The sequence below is a fragment of the Belonocnema kinseyi genome, chromosome 7 (assembly GCF_010883055.1).
Source record: "Belonocnema kinseyi isolate 2016_QV_RU_SX_M_011 chromosome 7, B_treatae_v1, whole genome shotgun sequence".
Classification (NCBI taxonomy): Eukaryota; Metazoa; Arthropoda; class Insecta; order Hymenoptera; family Cynipidae; genus Belonocnema; species Belonocnema kinseyi.
The window spans coordinates 2,602,366-2,609,405 of NC_046663.1; the positions used below are offsets into that span (position 1 = coordinate 2,602,366).

General features: G+C 26.3%; 1 protein-coding gene across 1 annotated transcript in view; it reads left to right on the forward strand.

The window, feature by feature from the left end:
- The window catches only part of LOC117177246 (peptidoglycan-recognition protein LC-like), an 11,547-nt gene that overhangs the window by 1,852 nt on the left and 2,655 nt on the right, over positions 1-7,040 (forward strand). The gene's annotated exons all lie outside the window — the stretch shown is intronic.

Below are 7,040 nucleotides of genomic sequence, written 5' to 3' on the forward strand. Positions count from 1 at the left end.
TGAGAATAACTTTTTTAAACTGAAAATTCAAGTATTTCTTTTTCATTGAAAATTGATCGTCTTTGGTTGAAAATGAATTTTCCTAACTAAGAATTTAAGTGATATACTGTTTGCTGAAAATTGTTCTTTTTTATTTGAAAATTCCACTAATAAAATTTTTCAATTAGAAGTCACCTTTTTTGAGGAAAATTGAAATCCTTTGTTTGAAAGTTGAACAACTTTGTTGAAAATCAATTTGATTGGTTTAAAATTTCACTATTTTGTTGAAAGTTATTTTTTTAACTAAAAATTATGTATTTCATTTTTATTTGAAAATTAATTGTTTTCAGTTTAAAATTCATCTTTCTGGCTTGAAAATTCAACTATTCTTTAAAAAATTGATCTTCTTTGTTAAATATTCATTTTACATTTTGAATATTTCACTATTTTTGTATAAATTTTTTTTGATGAAAATCCATTATCATAACTAAAAATTGTAATGATTCATGCTTGGTAAAAAAGATTATGTTTATTTGAAAATTCCGCTAATAAAATTTGTTAACGATAAGTCATCCTTTTTGTTTAAAAAGGTAACTCATTGGTTTGAAAATTGAGGTACTTTGTTAGAAATTCATTTAATTGGATTAAGACTTGACTATTTTCTTGAAAATTATGTTCTTAACTGAAAATTTAAGCATTCTATTTTTTGTTGACAATTGATAGTTTTTAGTTGAAAACTCATCTTTTTGAGTTGAAAAAGTTGACCTACTTTGCTAAATATTCATTATTTAAATATATTGATAAGCATTCTTTTTTTTTAATAAAAAAAATAATCATCTTAAGTAAGCCATTTTTGCTTGAAAATTAATTATTTTTATTTGAAAATTCAAAAATTAAATTTTTTGAATGAGAAGTCATATTTTTTGGTTTAAATTCAATTAATTTAATTAGTTGAAGAATTCACTATTTTTTTGAAAATATTTTCTCAACTGGAAATTTGAGTATTTCATTTTTAATTGAAAATTGATCGATTTTAGTTAAAAATCCATATTGTTGGCTTAAACATCCAACTATTCTGTAGAAAGTTGACTTACATTGGTAAATATTCATTATTTAAATATTTGGATAAAAATTGTTTGTTTTTTAATTGAGAAATCATTATGTTAAGTAATAAATTTTTAGTTGAAAATTAATTATTTTTATTTGAAAATTCCACAATTAAATTTTTTCAATCAGAAGTCATCTTTTTCTGTTGAAAATTCAACTGCTTGGTGTGAAAGTTGAACTACTTTTAAAAGATTTATTTATTGTTGGTTTAAAAATGCACTATTTTGTTAAAATTATTTTCATAACTGAAAAGTTAAGTAATCCATTTTTTATTGAAAATTAATAGTTTTTAGTTTGAAAATTTGTCTTTTCGAAATGAAAAACTGACTATTCTGTAGAAAGTTGACCTAATTTGCTAAATATTCACTTTATTGCTTAAGACTTCACTATTTTGTTAAAAATTATTTTCTTAAATGAAAATTTAAACATTCCATTTTTTATTGGAAATTACTCATTTTTAGTTGAAATTCAATGATTTTGGATTCAAAATTAAACTACTAGCTAGAAAGTTGAATTATTTTATTAAAAATTTATTTTACTGGTTGAAAATTTAACTATTTTGTTAAAAATTATTTTATTAATTTACTTAAATAATAATTTAAAAGGTACATTGTTGGCCGAGAATTTTTAGTTTTTTGTTAATTCAACGAAAAAAAATTATTCATGAAGAATTCTTATTTTATGGTTAAAAATCCAACTACTCCGTTAGAAGTATAATTTTTCTAAGCATTCCGTTTTTTGATTAAAGATTTAACTATTTTGTTAAGATTTTAAAATTGTTTAATTGAAAATTATTTTTTTACCAGAATATTTAGCTTTTGTACTTTTGGGTCTTCTTGATTGAAAATTTAACTATACTTCGTTGAAAGTTCTACTGCTTTGTTAAAAATTTATTTTATTAGTTAACATTTTTTTATTTATCTGAAATAAATTTTTTGAACTGCAAATTGAACTATTCCATTTATGATTAAAAATTAATCGTTTTCAGCTTAAAATTTTACTCTTTGGACAAAAATGACTTTTTTTGTTGAAAATTCAACTCTTTCGCAGAAAAATAATCTTTTTGGCTTAAACTTCAACTTTTTGGTTGAAAACTCATAATTGCAGACAGAATATTAAATTGTTCAGGTAAATTTGGTTAAATTGATAAAATTGATTAAATTGATTAAATTTGGTTCTTATTCCTTTTTTTAATGAAAAAACTTTATTGGTTGAAAATTTAACTATTTTTATGCAAAAGCAATATATTGTGCAATAAATTCCCAGAATTTTCTATTAAATAAAATAAAATAAAATAAATAAAATGAAACGAAAAATTACTCCTATTAAATAATTAGGTGTCAAAAATTTATTATTAGATCCTTTGAAATTTTAAATTTAGTAATGCTTTAAGCTGATGTCTTACGATTATTAAAATAAAAATTATGCAAGGATGTTATATAAAAACTGACATGCTGTGTTAAGCTAATGAACTTTAACCATGATGCGTTGGGAAAATCCCAACATTTTATTGGAGGGGAATTAATCGAATGATTTATTATCATTTATTATGCTTTTTTCCAAATAAAATTAAAATTGTTGTCTTTCATTGAAATGCTATGAGAAAAATGATTATTTAGCTTCTGAAATTTTACCTTCTTTATATGAAAAAACCTGTTTTTTTATATATCTGTTCATTTTTTAGAGCATATCGATTGGCTTTTTGATGGGCTCTCTGATTTTCTAAAAATAATATTTTCGGTAATCAGAATCAGAATTAATATCTATTAATTAAAAATTAGTTGTAAAATTTTTTTATCGAAAATTCATCCTACTGGATTCAAAATGCATCGTTTAGTAGAAACGTAGTTTTTTTTATGAAAATCAATTTTTCTTGATGTAAAATTTGACAGTCTTCAACTATTTGCCTTATTAGTAAAATAAAATCAATAATTTTAATTTTTTCTAAAAATTCCAAATTTGTTACATCAATTTTTTTCATGTGTGATGTCACATGATGCGTCACCCCCACCCCCCCTTCCCCAACGTCACAAGTCGTTACAATAAGAAAGTCCAACCATTTTTGTTGAAAGTTAATTATTGTTAATTAAAAAGTTCATTATTAAATTTTTTGTTCAAAATTCATCTTTTTTGGTTAGAAATTATACTATGTGACTTAAAATTTAATTAATGTGTTAAAAATTTGTTTTTCTATCGTTGAAAATTAATTTTGCTAACTGAAAATTTAATTGTCAATTGTTTTGCTAAAAATTGACCATTTTCAGTGGAAACTTAAGTATTAAATTTCGCATTAAGAAATCATCTTTTTGAATGAAAATTCAACTACTTGGTTGAAAGTTGAATAATTGAGAACAAATGTATTTTACAGGATTATAATTTCACTTTTTTATTGAAAATTTCTCTTCTTTTTGTTTTAAATTTTTATTTTTATTTTTACCAGAAATTGAAGCAATCCATTTTTAGCTCAATTTTGTTGTGAAGATTAATCACCTAAGTTGAAAATTCAAATATTGCGGGAAATGTAATTATTTGATTAAAAATGCAATTATTGTCATAGAAATTCATATTTTCTAGTGGTAAATTTAACTTAATCATTAAATATTGGTTTGTAAATGCAACTGTTTAGTTGATAAACATTTTTTTAAATATTCAACTAACGTGTTGAAAATTCAAGTGTTTTGTTTGAAAAAAATCAAATTTTTGGATAGAAAATTTGTCCTGGGTTAAAAATTCATCTTGTTTTTAGAAAAATTTTTCGTTGAAAATTCACTTTAGTATCAAATAAATCATGTTTTCGTGTAAAAGAGCTGAGTAATTTGTCAATAAATGGCTGCGATAAGAAGAGTGTCTGTATACTTGAACTCATTGTGATATTTTTGTTTGTTTGTTCAACTATAGTAAGTTAGCGTCAGAAAAATGTTTCAAAATATTCAGAAAATTGAAAATTAATTTTTAACTAAATAGATGAATTTTCAACCAAAAATATGCATTTTTGACAAAAAAGATCATTTTTCACCAAATAATTTGATTTTTTACCAAATTTTTGCATTTCCAACCCACAGAGACGAGCTTGCTATAAAATGTTTTTATTTACGACTCGAAAATATGAATTTACAACCAAAATGATTAATCTTCAACCAAAAAGAAAATAAATAAAATTGTTTAAAGTTGTTCAACCTTAAGCCAAGTAGTTGAATTTTTAACCAAAAGAGATGAATTCGCCAAAAACAGTTATTAGCTCATATTTTAATTAAAAATTATTTTTATTTAAATAAAAAAACTCTTGAATTCAAATTCAAAAGGAGTTTTCAACAAAATACATGAATTTTCAACTAGAAAAGATCAATGTACTATTCGAATTGTTCAATATTTAACAAAAAAGATGATTTTTTACCCAAGAGGATTTCACTGCGACTAAAGATTTTTTTTCAAACATTTTCATTGCAAATCACTTTCGGTCACTTGTTTATTCATAAAATTATATAAAAAATTCTATTCTTAGCCCCGAAAAAAGTTACTTTGCCGTGCCACGCAGAACTCAGGACTGAGCCATCTGAAACCAAAAATAAAAAAAAAATTCATTAACTTATGAGTTTCCTTAGGTCGCAACGCTGAGTTTTATTTTATTTTTTTAAGTTTCAGTAACATTTTGAATAGAAAACACCAATTTTTGGAGAAAAAATTGACGTTTTGTATTGCTAAATAGACAATAACCCAGTGGGCACAAAGTTCGTGACGTCTTTACGACATCGTTACGACATCTTTACGATAACTTTACGACATCCTATGTCCATTTCGTTAAGGTGTCTTCTCGATATCGTAAATAAGTCAATGATCTGACGATGTCTTTGCGACATCGTAAAGACAGCGGAACGACATAGACATAGGATGTCGTAAAGTTGTCGTAAAGATGTCGCAACAATGTCGTAAAGACGTCGCCAAATTTTTTGCCCACTGGGAATGTCCTCTTTGGTCTGTTCCGCAGCTCGATGATCGGCTGTGCTCATTCGTGTATTATCCACTGATAAATTTCGAAATGTCGAAACGTCGCTCACTAAAAATACCATAATATTTATCAATTTTGCTCCGATTACCTTAAAAGTTTGACACAATATTCTTAAGATATTCTGAAAGATCACCCAGTGGGCACAACATTTGGCGATGTCTTTACGACATCGTTACGACATCTTTACGAAAACTTTACGACGTCCTATGTCTATGTCGGTCCGCTGTCTTTACGATGGCGTAAAGACATCGTCAGATCATGCGACTTATTTATGATATTGTGAAGACACCTTAACGACATGGACATAGGATGTCGTAAAGTTATCGTAACGATGTCGTAACGATGTCGTAAAGACGTCGTCAAACTCTGTGCCCACAGGGCAGTTTATAAAATAAAAATCAAGGCTTTTTTTCCTTAAATATCGTTCTACCCCCTTTATGGGCGATTTTTGTCCAAAAAAGGTCGTTTTTCCCCACTGTGGGACATAAGAATCTCATTTGATATCTAGAACAATTACACACTAAATCTGAATTAGTAGTAAACTACTCATTCGTAGTAGTTTTCTACTGATTCGAATAGCGCCGACTGGTTTGCTGCTACTGATTAAAAATCTACTAATTCAATCTGTAATAATAAACGAATTGGCAAATGAGTTGCTAGTAACTATTTTAAACGGCAGTATAGAATAATTTTTAAAAAACTGATTTTACAATGAAAAGATTTTTATTGAAATCAAATAATTAATTAGTAAATATATGGAAAAAAACAAGAAATGTGAAAATTATACTAGCTATACATAAAATTGCATATATTTGTCAGCACCTGAAGTTGTAGGTTTTTAACATATTATTTTTAATTTATGCACAAGATGAGGCACATAAATATTCCTTGGAATCAAGTCAAACTTGGTGACTAGGCAGTTTGTTTGCAGTTATATTGAAAATTGTCTGGTCTAGTGAATCTTTTAAATCTTCTAAAAGTTGTTTTTTGTTAATAAGTGTGGAAAGCATGAGTCGAAAATGGTTAACTCCTGGTTGCAAAAGTCAGGTTGCGACAGCAACGTCGAAAAATTTCATGTGTACTTCGTATTTCCTCAAAAGTTTGTAATTGTTCAGAGTTTAAAGGCTTACAGATTCTTCGCTATGCAATTTAAACTATAGCTTCACATTCTTAATTATTATCAGTACAATATTGAACATAAGACAAATGTTTTTTATTAATTATTTTAATCTTCGGACTATGTTGAAAATTTTGGTCTTCAGGTTTTAAATATTATTAATTTTATTTATAGCTACAATGATAATTTTAACAGCGACAAATTTCTTAAACTCTAAAAAATAATAAAATAAATAATATTAGGAAAACAAATAATAGAAATATAATATTTGCACTGATTAGTTTCATAGACATTTCAACTCCAGATCGTAAGAGAACTAATACTGTTTACACATACAAGGTCGATGCAGGGGGCTTGAAAATATGTTTGAGTTAACCAACTACGCTAATTTAAGTTGCAATAAATTAAAGTCAAAATCCACTTACTCACAAACGAGAAATCGTGAGAAGAGCGACCCAGCAGGCACAAAATTTGGCAACGTAATGATGACATCGTTACATATTTACGATAAAGTGACAGTTAAATTTTAGAATTGGGAGCACTGCATGGAAGCAGTTATATGGGAGATACCATTATATTAATTTTAATTTATCAATTTTAAGATCACTGTTCTAATTTCTCTCATTTTTTTGTTTATTTATTGAAAAATTTTATTCATCCATTGATAAGGTAAGAAATATTGAATACTTCTCGATCCCGTTTATGTCCTCCCGTTTTAAATCTTCACAGCGGTAGAAGTTATCTCTTAAACTGAACCCAGTGGGCACAAAGTTTGGCGACGTCTTTACGACATCGTTACGACATCTTTACGCCCACTGGAAATCCCTTTCT